The sequence below is a fragment of the Linepithema humile genome, chromosome 5 (assembly GCF_040581485.1).
Source record: "Linepithema humile isolate Giens D197 chromosome 5, Lhum_UNIL_v1.0, whole genome shotgun sequence".
Taxonomy (NCBI): Eukaryota; Metazoa; Arthropoda; class Insecta; order Hymenoptera; family Formicidae; genus Linepithema; species Linepithema humile.
In genome coordinates this window covers 6,192,937-6,203,488 of record NC_090132.1, presented here as the reverse complement: position 1 = coordinate 6,203,488, position 10,552 = coordinate 6,192,937, and the positions used below count along the sequence as shown (strand labels likewise).

The 10,552-nt window shown below is 36.9% G+C and overlaps 1 long non-coding RNA gene across 1 annotated transcript in view; it reads right to left on the bottom strand.

Moving 5' to 3' along the window:
• Positions 1-1,552: 1,552 nt before the first annotated feature.
• The window catches only part of LOC105672687 (uncharacterized), a 117,858-nt gene continuing 108,858 nt past the window's right edge, over positions 1,553-10,552 (bottom strand). Inside the window, exon 6 of the long non-coding RNA XR_010890524.1 lies at positions 1,553-1,677. This is a non-coding gene — a long non-coding RNA (uncharacterized lncRNA). The remainder of the gene's footprint in view (positions 1,678-10,552) is intronic.

The following is a 10,552-nucleotide window of genomic DNA, read 5'->3' as shown; positions in this document are numbered from 1 at the left end:
GTCTAATAGAAATAATATGATAATTTGGCGGCGAGGGTTGCCCGTGCACACTCACGGTCTCGTAGAAGCTTATGGGAAAAAAGGTCCAGAGTGGAAAAGTTCCCGCGGAAGGGGTTGTTTGTTCCGAAGAGTAAATATTGGCATGAAGGGTGTCGCTTGGGATGCTAATTGATCGGAAGAGAATTCGAAAGCACGTTGGCGACGGCACGGAACGGAATAAGGGTCGTTACGCACCTTCGTAATCCGACTTGTTCTTGAATCTTGAATTCGGAAAAAAAAGTATTCGATCATAAGAAAATGCACGAGTGACGGTTAAATCGATTATCATATTAATGAATTTGGTTTTGAATTTGGTTTTGAACAGCTTATTAAAATAAAAAGAAAATCGAATTATATGTTGGGATCGATAGCATGCAGCTGCATGTTGTACATACATCAACGTAATTTTGTTACCCAGATAAAATTGATAGTAATTTCTCGTAGCGTCGAAATTGTATGCTGATTAACGCACATTCCCAGTTTTGATTGTGCTTACGCCCAATCGGCGAATGGGCATCAATATAAAATAACCAGCTACCGTGCGCCTGTCTGTTAGAAACTGAAGCCTCCATTATCGACGGCACAAAGATTGCGCGGCAGAGCCTCAATCGGTCTAAATTAGAATCTATTCGACCTAATTGGATATTATGCCCCGTGTATTGAATTATGTGGACGATTCGGTGTCTGTCCGATTTCTGTTCGCATCTCTTTCCTTCTCTCTTTTCGAAGAGATCACATCGCAGACTGTCGACGTTTTATTTTGTTAGCTATATGACATGAAAGAAGCTTTATTTTATTTTATTTAGTTTAACAAATAAAATTATGTCATTAATGATATCTCGCGCTATAAATTATAGTGCGTGAAATATTTTAATATTTATCGACATCATGGAAAAATTAACATTGTGTTTCATGTTACTTTAGCTAATGTTATGCATAATATTTTCATATACGCGCACCTGTAAATAGTTAATGTATTGCTCCAGGACGCCTATGTAACCATTATAAGCGTATCGGGTGAAGAATCCCCCCATGTTGCTCGGTTTAATGAACGCTGGCACACAGGAGCTGCGAAAAGTTGATATCTCCGGCACCTGTTCCCTTCGGCGCATATTTCTACCGCGCGACTATAAGTCTGCGCGCGCCCGCCCGTACAGCGCGAATTATCTGACGACCGTTGTGAATGAGTATCAGAAAATTTCCCTTAATTTATTTCAGCCCGTTTTATTTTAATATAATATAACATAATATTTTATTTATGCCATCACATTGTATTTTGAAAGTCTTAATTGATGTATTTCTATCTCGTATTTGCTACACTCGGTACCTTATCATTTTTTATAACGAAAATCGGCAAACGCACGGTGAGAAAACATACTTTTTTATGAGCGGTTTTAGCGCTCTTAATAATTAGTTTTTTAATTAGGAGATACTGCATAAGTTGTTTTACTTTTTATCTTAATAATATCTGTCATTGGTAGCAGTGGCAATTAAGAAATTAATTTTTCAGATTACCTGTTCGGTTTGATGCGGCTCTCACCAAGTGGCAGCTTGGCATAACGAAAAGATTAAGCAGATTGGGGAAGCATTCGCTGGTCATACATTGAGTGTATACGTGGTGAAACTGAAATTTGCATCCTAAAAACAGGTAATTTTCCAACTTGAGTGTTTTTAACGATCAATGTGTGCTTCGTTTAATTTCGAAACGCTTCGTTATTGTCGAGCAAAGCGAGTTGCGCGCGAAAAGCGGCATACAGCGTGTTTTAAGGGCTCTACTGGGTGGTCGGCTTTCTCTTTCTCTCTTTTCTCTCTGTCTCTTTCAGTCAAGACCGCAAATTATGTTAATGCGGGGAATTATAGAGTGTATAATTGATATTTATAAGCACCGATAATCATTGACATAAAACTGCTCGCGCTTTCGATATTGCTAAAACTTCTTATTATCGGAAGCTAAAATTATAAAAAAATTTCTACGTTAGTTTTTTGTAAATTTTCTGCCTCGAGTAATGGATTATTCGGCAAAAGAAACAATAACTTTGCCCGTAAACTTCTCTAAAAAAATATCGAGTGTTCGGCTCGATGACGAATACCATCGCTTACTCGTCGCGATCCTTTGACACATATTCGTCAGTGGGCGAAGAAGGCGGCTGTATATTTTTATCTCACGGTGCCGTCGAGAAGATGCCCACACGAGATATGGGTACACGCGCGTCCACGCGCGAAGGTTCACTCATGCTCCGGCGTCCCCCTCGACCCCGACGGAATCATCTGCGCGCGAGCCGCGACGGGTAGGGCACGGCATTCGACGGGAGGGTTAGTAAGGTCATCGAGTGTGGGAACCGAGCGGCGGCGATGACGAGGATGACGCCACCACTTGACGTCACCCGGAGCCGCGAGAAAGAGGACTGGGCCCGAAGAAGCGCTCGTAGATCGTAGACGTTAGCGCATGAGTCACTGTGTTCCGGTACACGGCATCGACTCGCGAGCGGGCGCCCCTCTAATTAGAACAGGCTGAAAATAAACTCGGGTCGTTTGCTTTTAATTGCCCTCCTAGACGGTCCTCGGACGAACGCCCCTCAAGAGTCTCTCCTTTGTGCATTCGCGCTTGATAAAAGTTGGACTCCTCGGAATTACATCTTCGAGTTCCGCCGTAACCGCTTAATTAGTCCACGCGGCATAAATCTTTCATGGTACCCACATTTTTAAGCTCTAGGTTATTATAACACGGGGCATAAAATAAAATGCTTCCGCGGATGGTAATGGAGCGGTTATGTGGAATGTAGCCGCTTCGGTATCTTGCGGTTTCAGCTCGGCCCAACGTGAAGCACATATGTGAGTTCCTCTCGATCTCTGAAGATCAAGAGAATCGGAATGGCTAAGAAGAATGCGTGTAATAGCGATTGACGCGCGTAACATCGCAGGGCGCGCGCGAGCGTCGTGAATGCAGCCGGTACTAATTTAATATTCTCCTTGCCGGAACACGACAGCCGTGACAACGCGGCTTGCGTCGAGTCACGACGCAGAAACAATTCGCCTCGTGGTGCAGGATAATCCGGCACGCGGCATCGTGCGATTGTCACGAAGATATCCGACACTTTTGCACTGCCATCTCGCCGTGTCATCCTTCTTTCTTTTGTAAGCGACGAGCTTGCGCGGACTAAGAATAAACTCGTGTGAGCATAAAGGATTAAGCAAAGATGCGAGCAACAAGAAAAGAAATTAGAAGAAATAAGTTGTGGAAGTTAGAATGGTAAAAATACGTAGCTGTTATTCGAGTCTATTAATTTGATTTTAACTTTATTTAGTCTCAAATTTTAAGCAACATTTTCAATATATTATAGTTATTGTTAACGAATATCAAATAAACAGGAAGAGTGGAACTTGACTAAGGCGCATAGAATTTTTCACAATGAAACGCAAAGGAAGAAGAGAGTCGCCCATACACTGTCGCGAGCCTATATTAACTTTAACGAGTAACGGCCCACGCGACGATTCGACGGGTCGAAGGTCAAGCAGACGTGAGAATCTTCGTAAGACTCTTCGAATTCTTCATTTCTCTGACCTTTGAGATAAAAGTGGGGATTTGCCTGACAGGTTGACTAATGCTGATAACGTTCTCTTTCCTGTGTATGTAGTTAGTATCTATTCAATTAATTTGTGACAATAGCATACATGACATGCTAATGCGAAAGAATCAGAAAGCTCAATGGAACGATGTAGACATTTGTTTTCCCGAAAGAGGTTAAATTGTTCCTCCAAAAATATCCTATGTTAGTAAATGAAACATGGATAAATTAGGATTACAAAATAGGTTTGTGTATTATAACTAGCTGAAATTAGCAACGATCGATCAACTTTCCAAATAATAAAAATGAGACGAGACAACGATTAATTTTGTCTGACGAGACAATTGCGAAGGGATGCCGAAAAATTCCAGCGCGTACAGCCGGCTCGTCGTCCGCGCTAACAAGCGTACACGCGTGCGATGGTTTTGTTCGTAATCGTAAAAAACCGGAATCGGGCGGAGAGACCAATAGCGCGTGTGCATTTAGTGGCGAACGGAAGCCGATCTTCTCCATGCCGTCGTTTTTCTCTCCCTTTACTTTCTCTCCCTCTACCCGCGACTTGGGCAGTCCATTCTGGTGATGATTACGCATATAAAAATGTAATTTCTCACCGCGAGCCGACAGCGCGCGACGCGTGTGGTCTAGGCCGGCGCGCGTGTGGTCAAGTCGAAATTTACGATTAAAAATCGACGACACGGAGATCGTAAACCCCAATGGGACCCACGGATTCTACAAAGCAATCGATTTGTCATTACGAAATGATTCTGATAAAAATTTCTTTGGAAGATACGCGGCGTTACTCCGTCGAGCCTCTTTACCGTAGTTGCGCGGTTGATTTACAGCAGTTGTCGCGAAATATTCGGAATGATCGAGCGCCATAATTAATCAAGATCTTCCTTTCTGAAAATTTGGTCTTTTAGTTGGTCGATAAAGTTATATGTGACGTTTGATATTAATGTATCATTTTCAACGGGAAGAAAAAGACTCGCGCGGCAAAAGTAAACGTTCCATGATTTATTTGATTTCTTAGGCGTGTACCATGTATGTGTGTTAATTTTTGTTAACTTTTGGCGCCCAGTTAGTTATCTAAAATTCAATTCGTACTGGTTAAACATTCTTACACATTTTTATTGTTTTCACATCATAATTTACTTCGTTCTGCTTTCTCCTGTGTGGTTTAAGTCGGGTTTAACCCCACAGAAGCACCGATACAGTTAGTCACGCACAATCGTTGACCACACAAATTTAGACTTGTAGGTTAAAATACGGTAACTATTTTTTATTGCATAGCTCACCGTACATCTTTTCTAGGAAATATAAATTTATGTATTTGTCGCAAGGGTTGCGAACAGATTTTCATTTCTTCGAAGTACGGCACTTCCGTCTTTTGTGCTTGTTTCCCGTCGCGTTGCTGCGGAAGGGTGCGATGCGGTGAAAATATAGAATTTTATGACATTGGGAAGGGTTTTTAATCTTTACAAAATTCTTCTGGCTGACGGCTTGCAGGTTGCACAAGTCAAAATAATTTTTTTCTTGAGATTCTATTTTTAATATTGTTGCCTACTGGGTAAAGTTTTCTCTTGTAAAGGGTCGAGAGTTCGACTTACATCTAAAAATAAAGGGGCAAAAAATGAGGCAATCTTGGTTTTACCAACGTTTTTACAGTTGACTTTAATTTTACTATCCGGAATTCGATGAAAGGGTTGTCATGTACACTTAGCTCTATGGTAGACAAATTTTGAAACGGTATGCAGTCGTAAAATCATTGACGAATTATTTTCACTTTGCTTAAAAATGTTTTTGCGCTTTGCATACTGTTAACGCTATTATTTTTGTCATATGCAGTTTTGCATCCATTTTTAAAATTCACCTTGTCGAAACTAAAATGTAGCGGTACATCTTGCGGTTTGCTATTGAAAAAAAGGATGCAAAAAATGGACATCCTTATAACCACCAAGTCGAATAAGGGGCTTCCATTTTTTTGTACGTTTTGACCCTGTATTTGGTAGCAAATAACGAACGAATAGCGGTTTCCGTATTTTTTTTTTTTTTTTTTTTTTTTTGTGAATTTTAAACAATATAAAGCAGTTAATCATAAATTTTTCTTTATGAAGAAGTAGTTCACAAACAGTAGACGTAGAAAACGAAATTATATATCGTTACTCAAAGGAAGACAAAAAGAATTGAGAAATAAATTTTCCTTAGAATTTTATCTTTTTTCTAGTATGTGCTACGTTAGGCTACACACTGAGAGAAAGAGAGTCATATATAAAATATTTTACCTCTATTTTAATGGTCGTTACTGTTAGCATCGGACAAAATGCGATATAAAAATTCAATTAGTAGAATTTAGAGATAATAATCTTACATCGGCAATGTTTGATGATTAGATCTATACCTTTAAACATGGATTCAAATGCTTAAACAGAAATATTTCTGTGGAATATACATAGGTGCGTATGTCGTTGCTGATCACTGCTATATTATTTACGTCGTATATTGTATACGTCAGCCAAATAAATACGCCCATCCGTATAAGCTAGGCGTCGCTCCCGAGTAACGGTGACCAGTTTATTGACTGGTGTATCACATAACAAAAAAGGACAAGAAAAGGATTAACCCTTTTTGATTAGTCGACAGCAGGTGGCTTTACTACAAGATGGGGAATGTTGAGGGTTAGTCGGAGAAAGCAAGAGAGACGATTTGACGGCGCGTTAACTTTTAGTTAGCTAAGAAAAGTGTCGCAATTTTAATCATAAAACCATCGTTTTGTATGACGAAACTTTCTCCGATGCGCCGCATCGCGGAGTCCGCATTAATGTGACGGCGCGCCGTAGGATCACCAAGGAGGTGGTTGCACCTTCGTTTGTGAAACACAATTCATGTATATGTGCTGCGTTAGAACGCATTATAACACGATTCACAAGGTTCAGCGATGCCAGAACTCAAAGTGCACGTGGACGCGTAACGTAGCGATTCTCGGTTGTGTTGGTAGAAGCCAGAATATGCAGTTCTGGCATCTCTGTTTAATAGCTTTAAACAAAATTAACATCAAATTAAGTTCGCCGAATGGAACACGTCGTAGGTTTTTAATATTATGAGTCTATCGTAAGTAGGTACAAATTAATTGACTTCGAATTTACATGATACATGAAGAAATCGTATTTTTACCGTGTCGATGTAATTTTCTATGAAATAAAAGACCCGTTAAGATTTTTTTCAACTAGAGAATAATGAGGGAAAAGATATGGATATATAAATTTACCTTTTTTAGCATTTAAAGTCAGAGAATTTTAAATGAAAGTTTTTCTTCGTTATATTGTATTTTGTGGAAAAAGAAACGAAGAAAAGTTTTAAAATTTTGAATAAACTATTGCCTTCGTTCAGTGTGATCAAATTTATTCTTATGTTTCCTCAGGCTATTGAGATATTTCTTGTTTTTTTTAGAAAAAAATGCTCCGCAATAATGGACAAGAGTATTTCGTCTAAAAAATTGTAACATCGTGACAATATAACGATATTTTGTGTTGTTATTCTGGCAACTCGTAAATTGGATAAAAACGGACTTGTGCGGTTTCTTCCTTCCTCCTTGAAAAGTGCCATCTAAACTGTAACAACGGGAAAAAGAAGAACAGTTTTTGGAAACTTTATAGTTCTTTGTAACAAATATGCCTTAGATTTTTCTGACCGTCTTGACAAAAAGCGAGGAAGAAGCTGTAAAGTCTCGGTCTCTTTTTTATAACGGTACGAATAACGCAACGAAAACAATCGTTTAAGGAATTTATAACACTAGAAAAAGAAATAGAAAATACGCAGGTATGATAAAAATAGACACTGTGAGATTAATTTTAGTACTTTTGTTAAAGATAGGATTACCTTTTTTAAAATAAATTATTTTTATAATAAATAGTGATAAAGATTTATCTCAAATTTAATAAAAGTTCAATAAAATAAAAAACTATAATAAAAAATGTGAAAAGAGATGTAACGAGAGATGAAGGGCCACTATTTCCAACGTCGATTAACGTAACTGATAATTCCAATTTGTTAATAAAATTGCTAATATAAAGAATAAAATATCGTTATTAAAGGAGACAAAAATTTTAAATCTTTTTCTTTTTTGATGATATTTCATTCATATTGGCAATTTTGTCGACAAGTTGGAACCTTGGATTAAAGTTAACCGATGTTAAAAATAGTAGCCCTGAAACAAGTTTTTTTATTGTTTCTTATTTCAATATAATTTTTCTAAGATGCGCTGTTTATTAAAACGTAACTATGATAATAAATTGAAAAGCGTGTATAAACATAATTTATATAAATCTCAAGAATTTAATCAATTTGTCATAAACGAGAATTTATAAATAAAAATAGTAAAGAAAAATATTTTTATTCGAATTTGTCACTGCTAATGATCAAAGGTATCGTGTTGATTGAATTTTTATTTTGCGATCGAGAGTTATTAGCCGAAATGATTGACATGAGTGACTAACTGAAATGCATTCTTCGCTCGGTTTTAAAGTTCGATTTTGTGCCAGACATGTCTAATGTGTCAGTTGTATACTAAACAAATTTTGAAAGAAAGAAGGGTTTCAACTTTGGGATCTTTGTTCTGCTTCATTATTGCGTATAACTAATGCACTTTCGAGCATTATGTCTGATGACTTTTAATCTCTCCAACACAATTGTACATTGAAGTTGAAAAATTTTATCCTGTCTATAAAATATCAAAGTATCAGTCCATGAATAAACTTTCTGGAATGTCACTTTCGACTATACGATGGACGAATAGTATTTAGACTGAAATTTAATATGGTTATGGTCAATAGAAAAATATTATTTGTTTGTTTCTTTTGTAATAAGTTTTAACAATATTTGCAGAATACATTTATGAGTACTAATAAAAGGACAATAACGCGTCTTTTCTTCTAGGTCGACACAATGATTTTTCGTTACAGAGCTCAACTTATGGTAAAGCCTTGATTTTTTGAGATTTCGGATTTTTTACATTTTTTCACATTATTATCCCGTTATTATTCGCTCGTTTTTTTATCCTTGAACAAAATTTCTTGTCATAAACCTCATGCTGTTTCTGAATACAGTGTCCATGCACGCTATAGTGTCGGGCCACTTTCGAATTCTTTCAATGCAGTTTACTATTATTAGATCTCGTTTCTTTTTCCATGGGCGGTGCGTGTTGCTCTCAATGTCGGTACGCGTTTGTCTTATGCCCTCGTTTCGATTTGTTTGAAGCGTGGTGGAAGATTTCTTCGTTTTGTGTTTGACAATTATTTAGACTTACAAAATAATTCGCAAACAATTCGATAAAAAATATAATAAAAATATAAAAACGTAGGAAATAAAATATTATCAAAAACAATTTTTACATTGCGCGGCAAAATTAATTTTTTTCAATTGCAATAAAAATGTACATTTTATTCGTTCTTTTTACCTTAGAAATGGTATAGAATTTTAGAATATAAAATTTCAATGCATCGCAGTAAAGTTCTAGATCTACCAAATAATATAAGATTCTAAAGCATTTTTTAAATAAATAAAATGTACATTAATATTAAAATGTACATTTTATTCATTTTTATGCCTTAGAATCTTACATCATATCATTTCATAAGTTTAAAACTTTAGAATACACATTTTCTCCACTGTAATGCATTGAAATCTTATATTTTAAAGAAAGAAATGTGGTCTAGAACATATAAAAACATAAAAAAATGTATAAAATGTACATTTCAATATTCTAGATCTCTTTTAGAAGATTTACAAGAAGAGGATTTTCGAGCATATCCTTTGATACGCATTTCACTTCTTTTAGATCAGATTGGTGTTTCGAGGATCATTTTTAATACACTTTTAATATTTTTAAATTTCATAAAAATTTAGGACAGTGGAATATTATTTTCTCCAATTATATTTTAAAACAACTCGGTAATTCGGTCAGAGCGAAAATTATCGTTTGCCCGCGCTTAATGTATCTCATTAAAATATCGTGTAATATAAGTAATTTGATCTGATGCGGATAGTATCGATCGACCGTAGAAAATCGCAAAGTAATCCCTATCTGCGCGCAAATTACTCCAGTCTATAATCACCGTCTTGTAATTATGATTGGCTAAAATTTATCGTATCAACCATCGTTACATTATTTCGAGAGACGCACGTAATTAATAATCGACGCGACGACGGAAAATCGCAAAGTATTCCTTGCGCTTAAAAATTATGCACGAGAATGTAATAACGATCGTTTGCGAGTATCGCCGTAAGTTGTATCGCTCGCGATAACGTAAAGGATCTCTGATTAAAAATCAGACCGATTCGCGTGCGAAGTGGTCCGTGCAAAATTATAAAGTGGATTCACATCGAGCCAACCAGTATCATTCGTTTTTTTGCACGCGGTTTCTCCGGTTGCGGAACGAAGTCCTAATTAACGGCTCGTCGAATGGTACACCGCTATTTTTCATTGGTTAATTTTAATTTCTGCGTGTCGTCAGTTTGCAGAGGCGTATTATCAATCATCTGGAGGAATGTTTTTCCATTCGATCATGCGAATGGCTTCCAGAAGCACGCAAGTGTTTCGCACTGTTCACGCACTTTTTTTTGGCCGATCACGATCTCATGTATATCAATCAGTATTCTCACGTGATTCACGTATGTCTAAAGTTATTTCATGATCACGAATCTCCGTGAAATATGTTTATGTTGGAAGAGATTTTCTTGTTGGAATAACAGTTTAATGTTCGGAAGGAAATAAATAGTAATATTAATGCTTCAGCTAGCAACATATACTTCGCACATTAATCTTCTCAAGGAATAATGAATACTGAAGACAAAATATATATTTTTTGCTACGGTTGTGTGCTATTTTTTAATTCGATTTTTTTCTGCAGTTATTATGAACTTTTATGCGAAGAGCTTTTTGATCTTTTTCC